General features: G+C 44.3%; 1 protein-coding gene across 4 annotated transcripts in view; it reads right to left on the bottom strand.

Moving 5' to 3' along the window:
- Positions 1–16,717, bottom strand: part of LOC309344552 (uncharacterized protein) — a 131,242-nt gene extending 114,525 nt beyond the window's left edge. For all 4 annotated transcript variants that reach the window (XR_014157759.1, XR_014157760.1, XR_014157761.1 and 1 more), the window contains exon 1: positions 16,606–16,717. The gene's annotated coding sequence lies outside the window, so the exon portion shown is untranslated. The remainder of the gene's footprint in view (positions 1–16,605) is intronic.
- Between the last annotated feature and the right edge of the window lie 3,805 nt (positions 16,718–20,522).

Below are 20,522 nucleotides of genomic sequence, written 5' to 3'. Positions count from 1 at the left end.
AGAAGAAAGGAGGCTAAGGGAACACTCCACAAGGGAGAGTGTTCGAAAAGGGGTGAGGGGCTGCCAGCTCTGCAGGCAAAGGGTGACATAACTGGGTTCCTGAACCGCACACGGGTGCCGCAGAAAGACTGTAGTTGGTCAAGGGACCCATGGACCCCAAAAGGTTGAAAACCTCTGCTTTGCACAATTTGTCTGGCCTGTGGATAGTAAAGGTAAAAAAAGGTAAAGGACCCCTGACAGTTAAGTCCAGTCGCAAATGACTCTGGGGTTGCAGACAGTTTTTCATGAGGCCAGTATGACTAAGCCGCTTCTGGCGAAACCAGAGCAGCGCACAGAAACGCCGTTTACCTTCCTGCTGGAGTGGTACCTATTTATCTACTTGCACTTTGATGTGCTTTCGAAATGCTAGGTGGGCAGGAGCTGGGACCGAGCAACAGGAGCTCACCCCGTCGTGCATGCCCTAGGCTCAGTGGTTTAGATCACAGCGCCACCCATGTATCATTATGTAATTAAGTCACTAGGTGGCACTTAACTTGGTTGTATCTGAGTGTTGTTGCTCTGTTCTTGTTTAGAGGAGTAAATAAAGTTCTTTTCTAGCTTCCTGATTTTTTCCTCTGAACCCTCCATGACACCTGGAAATCATCTCCACTGAATATGTGTTGGGGGGAGAATCCCCTCTGAGTAAATATGCTTAGCTGTGTAATAAATGCATGGAGTTAATTGTAAATTGTGAAGAAGCCCTTTAAGATAATAGCATCCTTTGTTCAGGGACCTTGTATTACTTCATTTTATTTTGCAATAAAGAACATTGAATCATGCGCCACAAAAACGATTAGAAAATGTATTGATTGCATAATTTAAAAAACTCACTTCATCTTTCTAGACAGACCAAGCACAGCCAGCTTGAGATTAAGGTGTGGTTCAGAAGCCCTGCTCCTGCAGAACCACATTTCTCAGTGAGTCACAGCTTTTGCCGCTCTGCCTCCCGCAGGAACTGCACAGGGAGGACTATTTTCCCCTCACCTTCCTCAACGGTGGATGTGGGCGATCAGCGCCACAAATGCTAAATCAAGCCCTGGTTCTGCTGCATAGGCTGTTTTTCAGGCAGCCTGATATTCTAGGCATATCCCCGTGGCAAGAAAATGAGCATCACATCCCAGCCGTGACAGCAGAGGGAATCTAGAGCAGCTAAAAATACATCACTGGCTGCCTCTGAAGCTTCGCACGCAGAAGCCTTTTTCTTGTGACCTCTGCTCCCTCCCCCCGCCCCCCTTGCTCAGTTCAGGCACTGGAGGCGGATTGTGAACAGCTTCATCTTGGAGACACAAGTATGTGAAGGCGCAGGACGGATTCCCATGACATAGAGCAAACCAGGCTAGCATGCATTGTGTGTGTGTGTGTGTGTGTGTGTGTGTGTGTGTGTGTGTATTAGCTGTGGAGTACAAACATGCTTGCTCCAAAAAATTCTCTTCGAAATCCTCCTGTGCAAATGCTGATGTAGAATCATCTTCAGCTTGTCTGAGTGCTCACATACCCAACACTTACTGGATATTTGTACAGGTGTCTGTGATTATCGATGTTTGATACCTGATCATTGGTCCCCTGCAAGTATTTGGAAGGGGACATGCAATGGCACACTGTAGCTGACATGCAAAGGTATGAATATCACAGTGATTCCCCACCAGCATTTGACATGCACAGTTCAGTGGCAGACTTTGGGTTCTCAAATTTCAGTGAGCCTTATGTGATGCTAAAATTTGGCACGCGCCCCTGCCTCTCACGCTGCATTCTACACAATTGTTGTGGTGCCGGCACCCAGTATGACTGAACTGGTCATGCTACCCTAAAACCACCTCTGCACACTTTTTACTTTCAGTAGGGCCAGGGCTAGGGCTGAGGTGGTCGTAGGCTACATAGAATCATACAACTACAGTGGTACCTCGGGTTAAGAACTTAATTCATCCCGGAGGTCTGTTCTTAACCTGAAACTGTTTTTAACCTGAAGCACCACTTTAGCTAATGGGGGCCTCCCACTGCTGCCGCGCCGCCGGGGCACGATTTCTGTTTTCATCCTGAAGCAAAGTTCTTAACCCAAGGTAATATTTCTGGGTTAGTGGAGTCTGTAACCTGAAGTGTCTGTAACCCGAGGTACCACTGTATAGAGGCATCTAAGAGCCATCTAGTCCAACCCTCTGCAATGCAGGAATCTCAGGCAAAGCATCCATGGCATATGGCCATCCAACCTCTGCTTAAAAAGCCTTCCAACAGCTCCTGAGGTAGTCCGTTCCATAGTCAAACAGCTCTTACATGTCCCTCCTTTTTCAGTGGGCCCTGCAAGGCTTACCTGACTGCAGTGGCATTGCTCCAAGCAGTGCTGGGTTGGGACCTGCCGCCCTTTCTGATTGTCCTCAATGTCCCCTACGGATGCCAGCACACAGGGGCAATGTAAGGAATTAAAAGCATGACCTGAGAGCTGATAGGAGTGTTAGGTCGGGGGGGGGGAGAGAACTAAGAAGGCCCTGGCAGCTGCCCAAGGATGCCAATGCTGACGCTAGTGCTGACCTTCAGGGAAGACTCCCCACATTGCCAAGAAACTTCTGCATCCCACTCGCATTGCAGAGGATTCCTGGGCATGTGCCCACTAAGTTCACATGGAGCAGTGTCGGGCATCGCCAGAGCCCGCTGTGAATTGAGAGTGTGCCTTAGAAACAGCCAGCGTTCCCCAGTCACTGGCTCAGGGTGGAAGGAAATCAGTCACATAGCCAGTGACCAAGCTGCCTCTTAGCTGATCTTTACACAGAGGAAGCCTAAGGCAGATCAAATTGCACTTTTAACTATGTCTTCAAATTCCATGCTTGGGATTCCTTATATGTTACTTTAAAAAGAGAGAGAGAGAGAGAGAGAGAGAGAAAAGGCAGCCTGGAGCACACCAGGAACCACAATGGGGAGGTTTAACCCTTTATTCCCCACACTGAAAAAATCCCCCAGTCTAAAGCTATTGGGTGCCATATGCAGCTTCAGGGGAATGGTGCAAGGGGAAAGGATTACACCCACTTCCCACTCATGCACCCCACAGTCCGGATATGGATGAGACGACGACGACACTGCACCTACTTTTAATTATTAATAATAATGAAAGTAAAGTAATAACAGCATTCAGACACATGTAAAGCAACACAACTGGAACCTGCAACACAATGCTGCAGTCTGGAGTGCTTCTGTTCACAGTTCCATGTATTCTGCACTCTGTCATGTTCTTCTCCACCATACTTTCTGGTCCAGTGTTCTGGTTTATTTGCCCCTTCCCATCAGCAGTTGGGCATTCATGCCCACTGAATATGTTCAGCTATAATTAGGCTGTTTTTCTGCCCTCCCCTTAGAGTTTTTTCTAAAAACTTTTCTCTCTCTCTTTGTACTGCAAAGCTTGGAGTTTCACCACACCTGCTGTTATATCCCTCGGCTGATATCTCCTATTATGGATACATAAAGATCCATACTTTCCTATTTGTATGTAGGATGGTGTAATCTGACGCTAAAGAAACCAGGATTCCCCAGGAAAAGATTTTTCAAACCAGTGGTGTATCTAAATTTATTTTATTTTATACTTGCCATGCAATAGCATTTTAATCATAGCATTTGCAAGTTATGCAGTGATATTTACAGCATTTGATAAATAAAGAAGAGTAATTAGTATTTGCTATTTGGCATCTTATAGTTTATGAGATTTCATATCTGAAGGCTACCAAAATTAAAACAATATAAAATCCTACAATCCTAAATGAATTGTGCTAAATGGCTCTTAGGATAAAAGGATAAGGACTTTTATTACAGCATCACTCTGTGTGTGTGTGTGTGTGTGTGTGTGTGTGAGAGAGAGAGAGAGAGAGAGAGAGAGAGAGAGAGAGAGAGATTAAGGTGCTACCAGACTTCTTGTTTTTTATACCAAAGACTCCCTCTGGAAATTGCAACAAATTTATATTATTCATATTCTGAATTTTCAGTTCAAACATTTCACGTTCAAAACAGCAAAATTCAATTTTTCCTTCAAAGCTTCTCATTTTAAAAAAATTAAATGATGACATTGGAGAACGCAGCAGTTTATAGATTTCTGTTCCTGTTCTGTTCCTATTGCCCTCACACTCCAGCCTGGTAAATCAAGAAAGTCAGGTGGTCTCTGCTGCTGTTTGGCGGCCATCATTTCTCATTTGGTTTTACTGCACACAGTGAAACACCCCAAATATCTCTGGTATTAACATGCACTCTAGAATGCTGCAGCTGTGATTGGATCTATTTATAACTCTCCTCTTACATTACCATCTCGAAAACATCACATAAAAGAGGAAGGTAATGAAATCTCCCCTTCTCCAGCCATCTCTCTCTAATCTGAAATGGCATTTCCAGGAGCTATTTTCAGTGAACCAAGGAGTCTAGAAACAAAGGCATTTCTTTCTCTCCCACTCAGACAGCATTCAGGCTCATACAGAGCCACAAAGCGATCTCCTCAGTACCACTCACATACATATTTCTTTCACATGGTCCTATATTATTCATGTCATCTTATTCACACAAATTTATCCTTTCTTGCCAAGACTTTATACACAAGTCCAAATCCTCTGACCTAAAATTTCCTTTCAGCTACACAAATATAAATCTTAAAATACTTCCATTTACAGTCCTTGATACAGTATAATCCTCCAGAGGCAAACATTAACTGTCTCATCCACATCTATGTCTCCACAGAGTTCTTTTAAGGCTGTTTCCTTTCTCTGTTCCTTTGTTAATCACCCAAGACTTAAATTATCCACCCGCTTATGTCCCTCGCTCTTTCTTTTTTTCTTTTTCTTCATCAATGAAAATTGTTCCACATTAATGATCAAATTCATTTCCTACTGAGATTTTCTTGGCTTCTTTTAATCAGTGGGTGTGTTTATAGTCATCTTACCCTGTCTTCGAAAATATCCTCCGCTGTCTAGATTACTGAACACATGTTATGTGCCTCTGAGAAAGACTTGATGAATGGGTGTGTATGAAATTGCAAATGTGAAACCTTGTGAATGCTACAGGAGATGAGATTGTCACTGTTCATATCTGGTGAGTCTATTAATGTTTGTACACATGAAGCTCTGATGTCTAGAAAATTTTCAATAATATTTATATTGTAGTTTTCCGTTTTTTTAAAATCCTGCTTTTTTTGAAGGAGCTCAGAGCTCTTTCAATGTACACCATTTTGAGCCTCACAACAACTCTGCGAGGTAGGTCAAGTTGAGAGATAGTGTACACACACACACACACACACACACACACACCTATGCATACATATACCCATTCATCAAGTACTTAGCGCTGTGAGGAGTGAGGGCCGCTCCCTGCAAGGCCCTTTCCACCTGGCCTAGAGGGCAGGGCCCACACTCACCAGCCCCACTGAAGAAGCTCCTCATGGGGCTGGAGGAACATCGCCCAGCTATTGTTTTATTGATTTATTGATTTAATATGCTGTACACCGCTTTGAGGTTTTTATTTAAAAAAATTAAGCGGTATAGAAATAAATTAAATAAATAAATAAATAAATAAATAACATATAAAGGTAAAGGTAAAGGGACCTCTGACCATTAGGTCCAGTCGTGCCCGACTCTGGGGTTGCGGCGCGCATCTCGCTTTACTGGCCGAGGGAGCTGGCGTACAGCTTCCGGGTCATGTGGCCAGCATGACTAAGCTGCTTCTGGCAAACCAGAGCAGCGCACGGAAACGCTGTTTACCTTCCCGCTGGAGCGGTACCTATTTATCTACTTGCACTTTGATGTACTTTCGAACTGCTAGGTTGGCAGGAGCAGGGACCGAGCAACGGGAGCTCACCCCGTCGCAAGGATTTGAACCGCCGACCTTCTGATCAGCAAGTCCTAGGCTCTGTGGTTTAACCCACAGCGCCACCCGCGTCCTTTAAAACACATATACCCATTATTAATTTACACAGCGACACTTAATATGTTTGTGAATCTAGACAGCAGGGGATATTTTTGAAGGCATGGTAAGCTCACCCGTGAGAATCATGGCTGAGTGGCAATTTGAACCTGGGTCTCCCAAGTCCTAGACCAGTACGATGACCACTGCACCAAACTGGCTGTCACTCCCTCACTACAGAATGCTGGCTAGTGTTAATACATCTGTGCTCTCCTAAGACTGAACCATTCTATGCATTCCAGTCTCAGGGATGCTGTGTGTTCTCTTAAAGGGCCAGGAATCTACAGAAACGTTCTTTATATGCTCACAGGAAACAACAGCATTGATCAAGACTGTATGCTATAGAAGATGGTTGCTACATCATTCTTTACCACTATTTCCAATGCGGAAGGTGCAGTCTAAGCTTTCCAGTATGAGCCTGCTTCCTTTCTCATCAAAAGTCTGGCAGCCGTGGCCACGATGCAGGAACATGCACAACCTTACCGGAACACTCAGTCTTTCACCATCTCCAGTTGCTTTCCCATTCATTCTCTGCAGCCCTGTTCTTAACATAAGTCAGGGGTCAGCAAACTTTTTCAGCAGGGGGCCGGTCCACTGTCCCTCAGACCTTGTGGGGGGCCGGACTATATTTTGGGGGGGAAATGAACGAATTTCTATGCCCCACAAATAACCCAGAGATGCATTTTAAATAAAAGCACACATTATACTCATGTAAAAACACCAGGCAGGCCCCACAAATAACCCAGAGATACATTTTAAATGTATAAATGTTTAAATACATTTTAAACAGTCTACTCATGTAAAATCACGCTGATTCCCGGACCATCTGCGGGCCGGATTTAGAAAGCAATTGAGCCGGATCTGACCCCCAGGTGTTAGTTTGCCTACCCATGACATAAGTCAACAAGCTTAACATGAGTCAACAGTGTGATGCAGCAGCAAAAAAAAGCTAACGCTCTTCTAGGCTGCATCAACAGAAGTATACTGTCCAGATCGAGGGAAGTAATAGTATCATTCTATATTCTGCCTTAGTAAGACCACACTTGGAATACCGTGTCCAATTTAAGAAGGATGTTGACAAGCTGGAATGTGTACAGAGGAGGGAAACCAAGATGATCAAGGGTGTGGAAACTAAGCCTTATGAGGAGTGCTTGAAGGAGCTGGGTATGTTTAGCCTGGAAAGGAGGAGACTGAGAGAAGATATGATGGCCATCTTCAAATAACTTAAAGCTGTCACATGGAGGAGGGAGAATGCTTGTTTTCTCCTGCTCTGGAGGGTAAGATTTGAACCAATGGCTTCAAGTTGCAAGAAAGGAGATTCTGACTAAACATTCGGAAAAACCTTCTGACAATAAGAGCTGTTCGGCAGTGGAACAGACTCCCATGAGAGGTGGTGGACTCTCCTTCCTCGGAGGTTTTTAAACAGAGGTTAGATGGTCATCTGTCATGGATCCTCTAGCCAGTGGCGTAGCGTGGGTTGTCAGCACCCGGGGCAAGGCAAGTAATTTGCGCCCCCTAACCCGTGGATTTGCGCCCCCTAACCCGTGGATTTGCCCTAACCCCAGATGTTGCGCCCGGTGCAGCCGGCCCCCCCTGCACCCCCCACGCTACGCCACTGCCTCTAGCTGAGATTCCTTTATTGCAGGGGGTTGGACTAGATGACCCTTAGGGTCCCTTCCAAGTATAAGATTCTATGATTCTATTGTATCCTGTCATACAGAACAGGTAGCATTGAAGTGTAGATGTGCATAAGCATTCTTCGTTCTTTCTTTCTTTCTCTCTCTCCCATTCTCCCTCTCTCCCTCCCCCCCCCTCTCTCTCTCTCACACACACACACACAGTGTGGGGAGGAGGTTTGGAGTGGAGGAGCATAAAACAAATAACTCTTCAAAAGGCAGTAGAATAATATCACCAAAATGGCAGGACACTCCAACAGTTAGAAAGATAGCGTAGCACTTGTCTCTAGTCTAAAGAGTCATATGAATTTCCCCCACCCAGCTGTTACAGGTGGAGAACAGGCAGCTGCTTTCTAAAAGTTAAAAACGAAAATCACAAAATGGTGTGATCACAGGAAAGGCAATTTACGCTAATCCCCAGCGAAAGAATGGGTACCATTTAAAGGTGCTTTCAACACTTATGGAAACCTATTCCAAACATGTTTCATTAGTACAATGGAAATATTAGTTGTGTGTAGGGGGGGGAGGATGTATTTTTTTTTTAGATAGATACACAATTGAGTGATATTCCTGCATCAAATATGCTTCCTCATGAGAAATCACAATGACATTTGTACCAGGGCCAGCCCAATACATTTTGTTTCCCGAGTTAGAGCAGAAATCTTGCCCCCCATCCCTAAGTAAAAATGTGCAATGTGCAGCAGAACCCAAGGGCAGTCAAGTTATTTTGGCAATAGAGGAAGAAAATCCTGAAAGCACCTCTTCTACTCCCTGGCAGTAAAAATATAATAATTAATTATAATTACAAGCAATTAAACATCTATCAATTTGCTGCCTGTTCATGACACCCAAAAATCTGCTGCCTGAGGTAGCTGCCTCCCTCTGCTTAATGGTAGGGTCAGTGCTGCCAACTGTGAATTCATCATGCCCCTCGTAGTAACCTGGCAGGCTTTTAAATATGTCCAGTCCAGCACACTTTTGCGTGATCTGCCACTGAAAATAGTTCAATGAGTTAGTCAGACTTCACCTCATTTCATGGTTTTTTACCAGTTAGGATTCCGCTTCCTGTTTCACACACTTTTGCAGCTCATGAAAGATGTTTGGGTCTCATTAAATAGTTGCAAATCCTCCAATTATTAGTCTGAACAAATATTTTTCATCTTTCATTGTCGCAGGCCACCTTTTCATTACAAATACCTTCTTTTTAAAAAATAAAAATTAAAAAGTACATTTTGCAGAAGAACACCCACTGAATCAGTTCACTAATCCTGAACATTATCGCTCTTTGATGTTTTCCAATATTCGTATACAATTCCACTGTAATAAGGGTCCAACTGTTACACATGAGCGATCGTTGTGCCATCACAAATCTCAGTAACAATAAAAACACGAAGCAAATGGAGGCTGTATTTTATAGTGGAAAACTTTCACTGAATGGATTCCACACACACATACAAAATGACAGAAAATCAATGCCTGTGTATGGAAGAGGTAAACTCATTAACCAAATATCCATTATGTTCACTTTTGCACATACTGCTTCAACTGTAAACATTTTAGCCAATTATTTTGAAGCTGGAATAAAGCGTTCCACGTTTTAAATGCTTCCCCCCCCCCCCAGTTCCTTCATTATAGCAGAAAAACTGCATTCTGTATTCAATTCAGTGGGAATGGAGGCAATCAAGAAATAATTATTTCCTTGACAACCGGCTCGGTTATCATTGGTACAGAAATAGTGTGGGCCTTGCACTTGTCAATCATGGATGAGACAGGAGGCACTCTGGGGAAAGCCTTCATGGGGGGGGGGGAGCTGGGGGGACGGAGGGATGCATTGCTAAATAACGTCCTATATCTGAGTCAGGGAACTGGAGTGAATGAAAACACTAAGTCAATAGTGAATTGGCACAAGGCTTGAAATGTTTCCCCTTCTGTTTGACATGTGTTCTCATTAGCATGTTTCCAGTATGGTATATGGGCGGCTAGAAGGGCATCCCTCTGAACAAAGCCTCCTTTATCCTGAATAAAATCGCTTGAAGGGGAGGAGTGTTTCACTCTCAGAACTATCCCGCCTGCATGGAACAAAATGTGTTATTATCAGATGACTTTTTCATCAGCAAATCCTCCTGCAGTGTCAGAGTGATGTGGCGCTTTGCGATGTCGCAACCGTTGCCACTTCCTCTTCGAAAAACACTTAACACGCATCCACTGTGAGTCATAGGACTGGGTTGTCAACATGCCTTTTATTTCTTAGCATCTTAGGCTACATTATGAATTCAGGCAGAAAACATCAGTGCAAAATGAGGTCTGTGGGGTAAATAAACTAGGAAATGAATGAACTAATTTAAGGATTGAACACACACACACACAAGTTCCAAAAAATTTCCATGTATTTTAAAGGGGAAAATAATTGTTGTATGTATGTACTTTGATATTTTGCATGTAGATTTCTGCATTCAGAGAGAAAATGTAACATGAGAGGCACTACAGTTTAGACACTTATGCTGCAAATTTTCCCTCAGAAAGTGAGACAAACCCTTGATTTTTAAAAGCTGTTTGTGATTCTAGGGTGTTCCGTTTCTTTAGTTATACAAGAGTGGCTTGATTGGCTTGTAACTGACATGGTGGTTTGTCTCTTTCTTCTTTTGAGTGTGGAAGCTGGCTATGAAAAAAAGTCCAGCAGGCCTTAAAAAAACCAACACCTTTACCAATCTGTCAGTGAGTGAAAGCCAACTAAGTCATACTCAGAGTAGACTCATTGAAATAAATGGGCATAAATACTTAAGATTTCATTGACTTAAGTGTTACTTAGTGGGATATCTCTTATATGGAACATCAAATTGGAATGTAATAATATAAATAAAATAAATTCTAGCATTTATCTAGAAACTGAAGCTCAAGCAAGTTCCCACAGTAAATCACAACAATTCATTTTTGTTTCCTTCATACCACCAAAGAATATTTATCATGATTAGTTTGTAAATGTCCAAAATAGCAGCTTTGCAATAACAAACATTTCTGACATTTACCATAACATATAGGCTAAAAATGGGTTGTTGTCAGTCTGTAATCTGTCTTCAGACCAAGGACACATGAACTCATAGGCCTCCCTGATACTGAGCAGACTGGTTCATCTAGCCCAGTCTACTCTCACTGACATTGCCCTTCTAGGTTAAAAGAAACCTTTCCCCAAAACTTTTACTTAAGAACATTTGAACGGGAGATACGAAGCACTGAGATGGTGCTGCAATTCAAATAGCAAAGCAATGAACTATGGCTTATCCCTAACTGCAACTGAAGGGGAAATGGTACACTGCTGAAAAATGGGCAAGCAACAGAGTCTTTAGGAGGCTTGGGGTTGGGTGGGCTTTTAAAGCAATGGAGAATGGACTACAGTGGTACCTCGGGTTAAGTACTTAATTCATTCTGGAGGTCCGTACTTAACCTGAAACTGTTCTTAACCTGAAGCACAACTTTAGCTAATGGGGCCTCCTGCTGCTGCCGCGCCGCCGGAGCACGATTTCTGTTCTCATCCTGAAGCAAAGTTCTTAACCTGAAGCACTATTTCTGGGTTAGTGGAGTCTGTAACCTGAAGTGTATGTAACCTGAAGCGTATGTAATCCGAGGTACCACTGTACAGGTCTTTAATAATATGTACTCCAAATACAGTGGTACCTCGGGTTAAGTACTTAATTCATTCCGGAGGTCTGTTCTTAACCTGAAACTGTTCTTAACCTGAAGCACCACTTAAGTTAATGGGGGCCTCCTGCTGCTGCTGCTGCTGCTGCTGCTGCGCTGCCGGAGCACAATTTCTGTTTTCATCCTGAAGCAAAGTTCTTAACCTGGAGCACTATTTCTGGGTTAGTGTAGTCTGTAACCTGAAGCGTATGTAACCTGAAGCGTACGTAACCTGAGGTACCATGGTAATGACACATAGCTTTAGGACAGAAGTGCGACCCTCTACAACACTTCTTTTCAGATGTTCCACCCAGCCACCTTCATCCAAGAGAGAATCCACTGCTCCTGCCACATCAGAGGACTTGGGCAATTAGCAAAAGGAAAGGTTTGAGCAACTTGAAACATGAAATCTGCTGCCCAACTTGTATGACCAAACAGCTGGAAGGATCAATGTCATGAAGATCAATGTCATGAGCTAAGACCTAGGAGCTACTTTATGAGCTAACACCTGATTTCACAAATAAACACTGCAGGGAAGGCGGCTTAATCCGTTTCACAATCAGTTCACCATCCCAACTGAAATGACATATACTGTACATATACCATCACTGCTGGTTGTTGTTGGGAGAGAAAGCACTATAGATCCGAAGCAAATCTCCCTCCCCGCATGACTGCTAATAATTAGGGGGTCGCTTTTTGTTTTTGCTTTGTTTAAAACAGCATATCCTGTTCACAAACTTCCTGCATCATGTCTAGTTTGTCTTTCAGAGGAGGAGAAGGGGGCGGGGGACAAGAGCCGGCAGTAGGACAGAGTGGCTCTGTTCTCTGATTAATCAGCAGTTCTCAGGAAACTGCTGTACTACTGTGTAGAATCATGGGAAATAAATGACTTCAGATTGTGGGTGGGATATCTGAGCACAAGCAACCGCCATGTTAAAACCTCACTGTATTTGTCAATATGGCGTCATACCCAAATGTGGCTTGCCTTGCAAAAGCAGCTCTGAACAATTCTGGCTTGCCCTGTCTACGCCATCCATTATTTAGTCACACTTCAGCAAGGTGCCATTTATATAACTGATTCATTCATACCTCTAAACTTTCATTTAATAATAGGCTTATTACCGAGGACCATGGAGTCTTAAAGTCTGCATTGCTATGATTTCACCAAACAGGGCAGACACTACCTAGTTCAGAATCTGGGGCATATACAGGATTGCCATCTGGCCAGAAAAAGGGAATGAAAACCCTGCCTGGTTTGCTTCTCTGCTTTTAACTGATTTGAGACACACAGCAACCCTTGGCTATCTCACATGTTTAAGGTAAGGGGCAGTCTCATCCTGTTTCACCCCACAGGGTGGGTGCCTTGTGGGACCCCAGACCTGCACCTATTCATCTGGCCCTAGTGGTATCACTGCACCTACCGATAGCCAGCTGCTCTGAAAACGCTTCATTCTTTTTTTTTGTGGACTTAAACTAGTGACAATAATTTGGAGCCACTGAAAGTTTTGCCTCTTATTGAAATAAATTACTTCCCTCCTCACTCAGTCTCCACTCTCTGACACAGCCTAATGTCACTGTGAAATCTTTTCAAAAATAGGTCAGGTTTCTCCAACTGACAAGTACAGACAGGAACATCAACTACAGGAGCAGCAGTTTCGGGATGATTTACATTTTCAACATTAAACACCATGACCTTTCACAAAGGGAAGGAGGGCTTGCCTTTGCTGATATGAAGGCGCTGGGCTGACACTCTCAAACTGAGCCCTCTGTGCTCAAAATCACTGGGAGTTAGACCCATTGCCTTTTGTCACAGTACACTTACGTATTCTTTTTAGGAGACTGGAAGCGGGTGTGATTCTGCTAAATTTGGAGTTGGGCTTGTTGGTTTCAATAAAGACCTCCCTAATTTTCTCCTCAGAATTCAAGTACTGCTGACTATAACAGATAAAAAGTGTGCATTAACAATGTGAGCTTCTGCTATACTGTCTGGAAAAATGAGTGCTGATGCAGGGACTGGGCCCAGAGATCTAGAGGGAGGAGGGATCAACTGAGCAAATCTGTCAGTTTTGATTGCTTTCAGTTTCTCATTTTTCCATTCTTCAGTTCTCCACATTTTCCACATCAGTTTGTAAATTATTATTTTTTAAGTCCTCAAGCATTGTGGGTGCATCAAATGTGCACAACTTGATAGTTGCCTGTATTTATATGCAGACTTTTACCCAGTATATGCATTTTTGTACAGTATATTTGCCTAGAGAACTGGGATTTAAACTTCATAGAAATGCTAATTTAGAAGGATGTCTGTGTTTCAGTTCACATATTGTTCTGGGAAGTGTGAATTCAGTTAACTGAAACAAATTTCTTCCCTATTCTTACTAAGGGCATCTTGCCTAAGACACACACACACATATACACACACACTGGAACTTTCCAATACACACACACTGGAATTTTCCATCCAGGCTCTTAGTATTGCTCCTTAAAAATGGGCTTTTAGAACTAATTTAATGTATTTCCATTCATTTGCTATTCTTTGCCATAGGGCTTTATGCATAGGCTTTGGGAACACAGTATCTAAAAAGATAATAAAAATAGTAAATAATGACCTTGCCAGAAATCAAAATAAATAACCCCTAGCTTCTCCTGAGGCACAGAACACCTACATCACTACTTGAAAATACTCAGTGTTGCCCATATGATCCCACAGGAGAAGGGGGCCTGCAAAGGAGCAGCCAAGTTTGCATAAAAGCTAAAGCCCAGTCCAGAAAATGGAATGCAATAAAAGTTCAGCTTTGGCAATCCATGTCCCTGTAGAAAACTCAGAGCCAGCAAAAACAAAAACAAAAACAAAACTACATTTTGCAGGACTATGAATGGCCCACACAAATAGAATCTCCATAGATGATTCTCATGATGAGTGGTACTTCTCTTTCAGCACCTTCTGGGAATGTTCACATCATTACCATGGCTAGATTTGAAAATAAGGTCCATATTTGAAGCACTGTTAAAGAGTCACTGTTCTTTAGAGGGGTAGGGAACTGCATTCCTTAAACAGGTGATTTACTATTGTCAGAAATGACCATCCCATTATGATCAGTGGAAAGGACCTTTTCAGTAGTGGGCTCCTTCAGGCAGAAGGACTGGAATGAATGAATGAATAAATGAAGTATATATTCAACTAAAGTCAGCACTGAGTGCAAATTTCAAGCTGTGTGTGTGAAAGAGAAAGTAGTAATGTCAGAAAGCCCCCACATTTGACATTTGTTTCTCAGATTTCTCTGAGACTACAGCTTCCATCCACATGGATTTTCAGGAAACTCTGTGCCCCCACATATGCTTACTAGAGACAAAAACACTTTTTTTTACATTCCTTAGCCAGTAATGAAAGAGGAGTTAATCAAGAGACTCTAGTTTTACTGAGGTTCCTTTCCTCTCTTTCTATTCATTTCAGCCTCTAATCCACCCATTGAATATGTAAACAAATCAGAAATTACAAGGCCATTGACCCAGGTTAACTGATCATGTTAATAAACCTTGGGAAGATTAGCAGCTTTATGGTCATGTTCCTATCACATAAACCAGCAGGTGCCCCTCTCAGTACAAAAATGGAGGCTGCCAAGGCTTTCTTTAGGTTGTTCTGTCCAAAGGGAACTGCTGATTCTTTCAGCCTAGGAAATTGCACACACCCTATAAAGACACCCATTACTGCGTGGAAGGTTAACTCCTGAGAGGATTCACCCACCTAAGCTAAAGAAGTTAACCATAATTGGTGTGAGGTAAAAAAATAAATAATAAAAAAGGGCTTTGCTCCATACCAAAAATATATTACTTTCAATTTTGGCAACAGCATTAAAAACAGCCTTCAGTGACTCAACAAATTTCATAGAGATATAATTAAGCCTCCCAATCCTGTGGTGAAATCAGAGATATCCACATTTCACAACTGAAGAAAAATGAAGGAGAAAGCTTTAGCAAGTTGGCCAAAGAGAAAGCCAGCATTAAAAAGAACACTGAAAAGTAGGAAATCCATTTACAGCGGGCACTGCCCTTGCCCTGGATTGTCTGAACATGACAAAAATCTGGGTCAGTAGAACATTTTGTACTTCTGTAGGATTCTGTTTGCTTAATGAATGGGATGCAGAAATAAATCCTCCACTGCAAGGAGCACATGGAGCACATTGGTGTGCAGCACCACACTGCATCTACACTTCTTTAACTGGCCCCCTACACATGTCTAGACTTAACAGTGAATTGTGCATCATCACTCAAAAGATGAAGGACACAGAAGATGGAGTCTTTCAAAATGATAGAGCCTAATTCAATAAAGGGGTTTCAAGTACTAACCTGTAAAACATGTGCAGTTTGCTTTTTTTATGCAGCCATAAAAACTGGGAAAGAATTGAAAAACCTTGAGTATTGTTCTTTTAAGGTCTATGGATGAAAGAAGGAAAAGAAAATAAGGGCATGGGAAGTGACATCCAGTTCCAGCTCTTATCTGGTATCTCAGGAAAGGCTTTCTGATACCTCAGTGCAACAGAGGTGAAGTTCTGGGTGGTTTGTGTCAATGTAACAGCAGCAGCATTCTACTGATCTCACTAAATTGCCTGTCAGCTGGAACCCCATTATAAAATGTTCCTGCCAAATATTAGGAGTGTCAGGTTGTGCCAACATTGCTTGCTCCAGGGTAGCCAGAGTGAGTCACTGACCTCTTGAGATTCACACTGCAAGTTCTTCAAAGAAGCAGCTGCGGTTTTTGTATGCACAGCAGACAGCGCCTTATCAGTACTGAATAAATCATGAAAATATTGAAAACAAATGTTTTGACTTATTCCTGGCTAGAAGGTGTTAAGGGGTGTCTGTTTATTTTCATACATATTCAATACTTTGACCTCTTCCTTGTGTCTTTGTGACATATTTAGCTAGGGGTCTAGGCATATTAAAAACAAATGGAAATGAAAAGGAAGAGCTGCCTGGTCCTGCAGAGTTCTGGAGTGAATAGGAGAATGTTAAAGACCACCAACCAATGACTGAAAAGTAGACTGAAACTAGCAGTTTTATATTCAGTTTTTCTCCCCCAAATAACAGCCCAACTCTATATGCATGAAATTCTAAAGCTGTATGTTGTTTCTGTTTTACAAACTCATAGAAAATGTACCCTTTTGTGTAGGAAATAACATGCAACCTACTACACATGTAATTGTGCATACATGTAAACATTTTGTGACATATTACATCAACCCTAAGCTCCATCTTGGCAGTGGTTAGTAACTTGGGCCGCAATCCAAAGTGCACTTACTTAAAACTGGGTTCCGTTGAGTTCCTTGAGGCGTATATCTTCAAACTTGCAGAGCTTTATTCCAGGGTTCATCATTTGAAATATATCCCTTCTTCCCAATTCCTGGGAATCCTAACAAATGTGGCACAATACAGAATTGACAACTAGTTGTGGGAAGAATATATGGCACAAGGAATAGCTCTGGTACTGCAAAGGATGCTCTCAGATGATAGTTCTGTATTTGCACAAGTACTACATTCAAGATAACTTATTCAACCCTGGACCAGCTGAATAAAGCTTTGTGCCAAATAACATTTGGGGGGGGGGGGTTACACACTTTCATTTCATACATTATCATTATCATCATCATCACATGACCTGTTCTACCTTACCTTCCCCTACTTCCATGCACACAGCTGCAGAGGCAGTCATTTCTCTGTTCTGTTAATTCAACAATGATGTACCAGTCCACACATGATCATTCTTCTTTTTGTGCTATGCAGACTACTACGCTATTTTCAAGCTGCTCCCCTTTCACTTGATAAAAAACCATCTGCTACAGTGGAGTTAAGAGAGCACAGGATCAACTCTCAGCCTTCACTCAGAAGTGTTAGATCATTGTTACTACAGGCAGCAGAATCGGGATAGGATTCTTTTCTATATCATGCACAAAAATAGGGTAAACTACAACTAGATAAGAGGATTAAATGCCTCAATGCCCACCTCCCACCCAGTGGCGTAGCGTGGGGGGTGCAGGGGGGCCCGGCCGCACCGGGCGCAACATATGGGGGTTAGGGTTAGGGGGCGCAAATCCACGGGTTATGGGGTGCAAATTACTTGCCTTGCCCCGGGTGCTGACAACCCACGCTACGCCACTGCTCCCACCTAATGTTACTGTTTAAGGCTCTTGAATGTGCATTGACAGCCATAGCCCTACTAGTTCAGTACCTGATGTCAGGTGTGGGGCAGGGAGGCATGGTTTTGGGGAAACAGCCTTTGGGCCAAACTGTAACCTGTGCCAGGCTTACTTAGGACCACAGTTTCCCCTTCCCTGATCTAAGCTTTGGAACCACGTATTTAATATTTCTGACAGTTAAGAACTAAAAATGTGCTTCTAAATGTTTTGAGCACAGGGGTAAATTACTGAGGCTGCAATTCTAAGCACATATTTCTGGGAGTAAACTCCATTGAATATAGTGGGATTTACTTTTGAGAAAACATGCACAGGACTGCACTTCTTATCAGAAAATTGTTCTCTGCATATTGGTAGTGACAGGGGCTTTGCCTACAACAATTTAGCAGGGAGATGACTTCACTAGTGCTTGTCCCTCAGGTATTATGAAGCCGTCTCATGAGGATGGTTTCACTAACCTTACTTGACAGCAAATAATGCACAGCCTGTGTGTATGCACAGCAGGGGCTCCTGGCAAATCCTAGCCCCTTGGTGCTTTGCGCACCCAAATCACGCACAGCTTGAAAAAACAAGGGCTTCTCTCCTGGAGGTTTGGGTTGGGCTTTTGGGGGGGGGTATGTAGCAGGGTCAACCCCACCACTGAGTATTCAGGCAACTGATTTGGGATTATCATGAAATGACAGCAAATTGTTAGCTCTTGTTCCTTATTATTGTTGTTATTATTGAGGGAGAGCCGCTTACAGCATTTTCTACCTCAGGCGGCACAATAGATTTAAGGCTTCCCGAATTTTGGGGTGTGGAATTGCTGTTCCTCCTCAGGCAGCAGAATGCCTTCGGACAACCGTGTGACTAGCCTTTTCTAAAGCCCTGCAGACTCTGCCTTCATTATGTATATTTTGAAATATTGTGCATTTAATTGTTTTTCTTTTACATCTCTGCAGTTTAAGGCACTGCGGTTTTAGACTGCTGTAAGCCACACAGAGAAGTGGATGAGGGGGTGGGGGAAGAGGACGAGAGAGACGCCTCGACGTGGAACAAAGCTAGGCTCGGGCAAAGCAGGCAACTTGGGTCCAGCCACCCCGCGCAGCCGAGAGGAGAGAAAACCCTCCCAGGGTGCACCGCGGCGGCGGCGGCTCCTTCTCCCGCCCCTTCCCGCTCTGCCTACCCTGAGTCATTCCATCGGAACTAGCGTAGTTGTAGTAACGGGGCGGGGCGGAAGGGAGCGGAGCGGAGCGCTGCGCGGGTGGGAGGTTACGAGTTGAAGCCGAGGTGAAGCGCAGGCCTTGCCTCTGAGCTCGCCGCCGCCGCCGCTTCCTCCTCCCTCTCCCTTGCAAGGGCACGCGGCTTCCTTTGGAGCCTCGCACGTTCCAAGGCGCGCTGGATCAACCAGGAGATGGCAGCCCCTTGGCTAGGGAGCAGAGTCCAGGAGTCAGGGGGAGGCCCTCGGCCAGACCCTTCTCGAGGAGGACGCCCGGGGGGACCCCGAGAGCCTGCAGTGCAAGGTTCAAGTCTCCCGTCCCCTCCTCTCCGACGGCCTGTCAGCCCGCCAGGGACGAGGACGCCTTGCAGCGCGAGATCGAAGAGCTGAAACGCAAAGACCTCGCCCTGGATCAGGAAATAGCGCAGCTGACAGCTGAAGGATACAGCCCGGAGGAATTAGAAACCCACATTTCTCTGCTCCATGAATACAATGAGATAAAAGACGCCGGGCAGATGCTGTTGGGCAGGCTGGCGGTGATCCGAGGGGGGACCACCAAGGAGTTGTACCCTGAATTTGAACTGGACGTGAACGACTAAGTGCGACACTTCAGACCCCTAGACTGTCAACGTTCAGGTCCCAAGTGGTGAAAACACACAAGTCTCGCAAGTGCAGGTTTTCCTGGAAGCACTTGATGCAACCAAAGCTGGACTATAAGGATGCAGTTAGTTGCACCAGGGCCTGTGTCTCCAAGAAGCCCTCTTGCTGTCTGCCAGCTCACTGCTTTGCCTCTCCATCTACGTGTGCTGCGGTATACTCATACGTTACAATAAATGAATAAACTTTAATTCGATATGAGTTTTCTGTTTCATGCATTCCTTTCGTTGGAGTTGGTGGGTAACCTTTTGCGGGGGGACAGGGCAAGGCCCCCAACCATCTTTATCCAGCCTTGGATGAACCAACAGGGTTTAACACTTTTTTCTAAAGTAATGGATGGAGAAGCTGTTGAGCCTATTTCTCTGCTGAGAATTGACGCAGAAAGGCTTTTCCTGGCACCTCTGCCCGGGCTTTTGACACCTGAGACGTGCGTTGTCAGGAGCCACGCTAGTTGGGGGTTTTTTGTGGGTGATTCCATTGTAGCTTTATAAAACTATTTGGAACCTTAGGGTGAAGGGGGCGAGTAATAATAATAATAGTTCAGGCAGGGATCGAGCTCCTTTCCCCCGCCCCACATGGAAGAGCCTTTCAGCCCCGAGATTAATAATCCTGATGTGTTTGTTCAGCCTCGGTTAACAAATCCTGTCACGACAACGCCACGCCCCCTCATATCACTGGAACAATGGCGGGACTGTATCATCGCTGCAGCCTGGCTGGCGGGGCCCGAGCAGTGAAAGAAAGAAAAGGATGACAGCGGGGAATTCTGCCCGGGCTCCTCGAAGCCGCGCAGGCGCGTTGCGTGTCCCCATTCGGAGCCCTTCTCGATGTTGGGGGGAGGGAGTGTGGGGAGAGAGAGAGAGAGAGAGACACGTGACTGTCTAGTCCGAGGCCCAGTCAAGTGGAGTTAATTCCCTTCTGTGTTCGCAGGCCGCGGCATTCCAGGGCTGATTCTCCCAGGGTTTGGTTCTGCAGAGCAGCCAAAGGCGGAGCTCCCTGCGAAAGCTGCAAGCCGAGCGGTGTTTCCAGCCGGAGCTCGCCCTCTCTCCCTCCCTCCCTCCCCCGCCACAGTTAAAGCTGCTTTTCTTTTTTTAGCCTGAAAACAAACCAGCCTCAGCAGCTCTAGGCATGGGGCAGGCAGGCAGGCGGAGGAGGGGGGGGGGAAATGTTGAA

This window comes from Podarcis erhardii, assembly GCF_964252035.2.
Source record: "Podarcis erhardii genome assembly, chromosome: 1".
Taxonomy (NCBI): Eukaryota; Metazoa; Chordata; class Lepidosauria; order Squamata; family Lacertidae; genus Podarcis; species Podarcis erhardii.
Note: the sequence above shows the minus strand (reverse complement) of the source record. Positions and strands in the feature narration are given on the sequence as shown.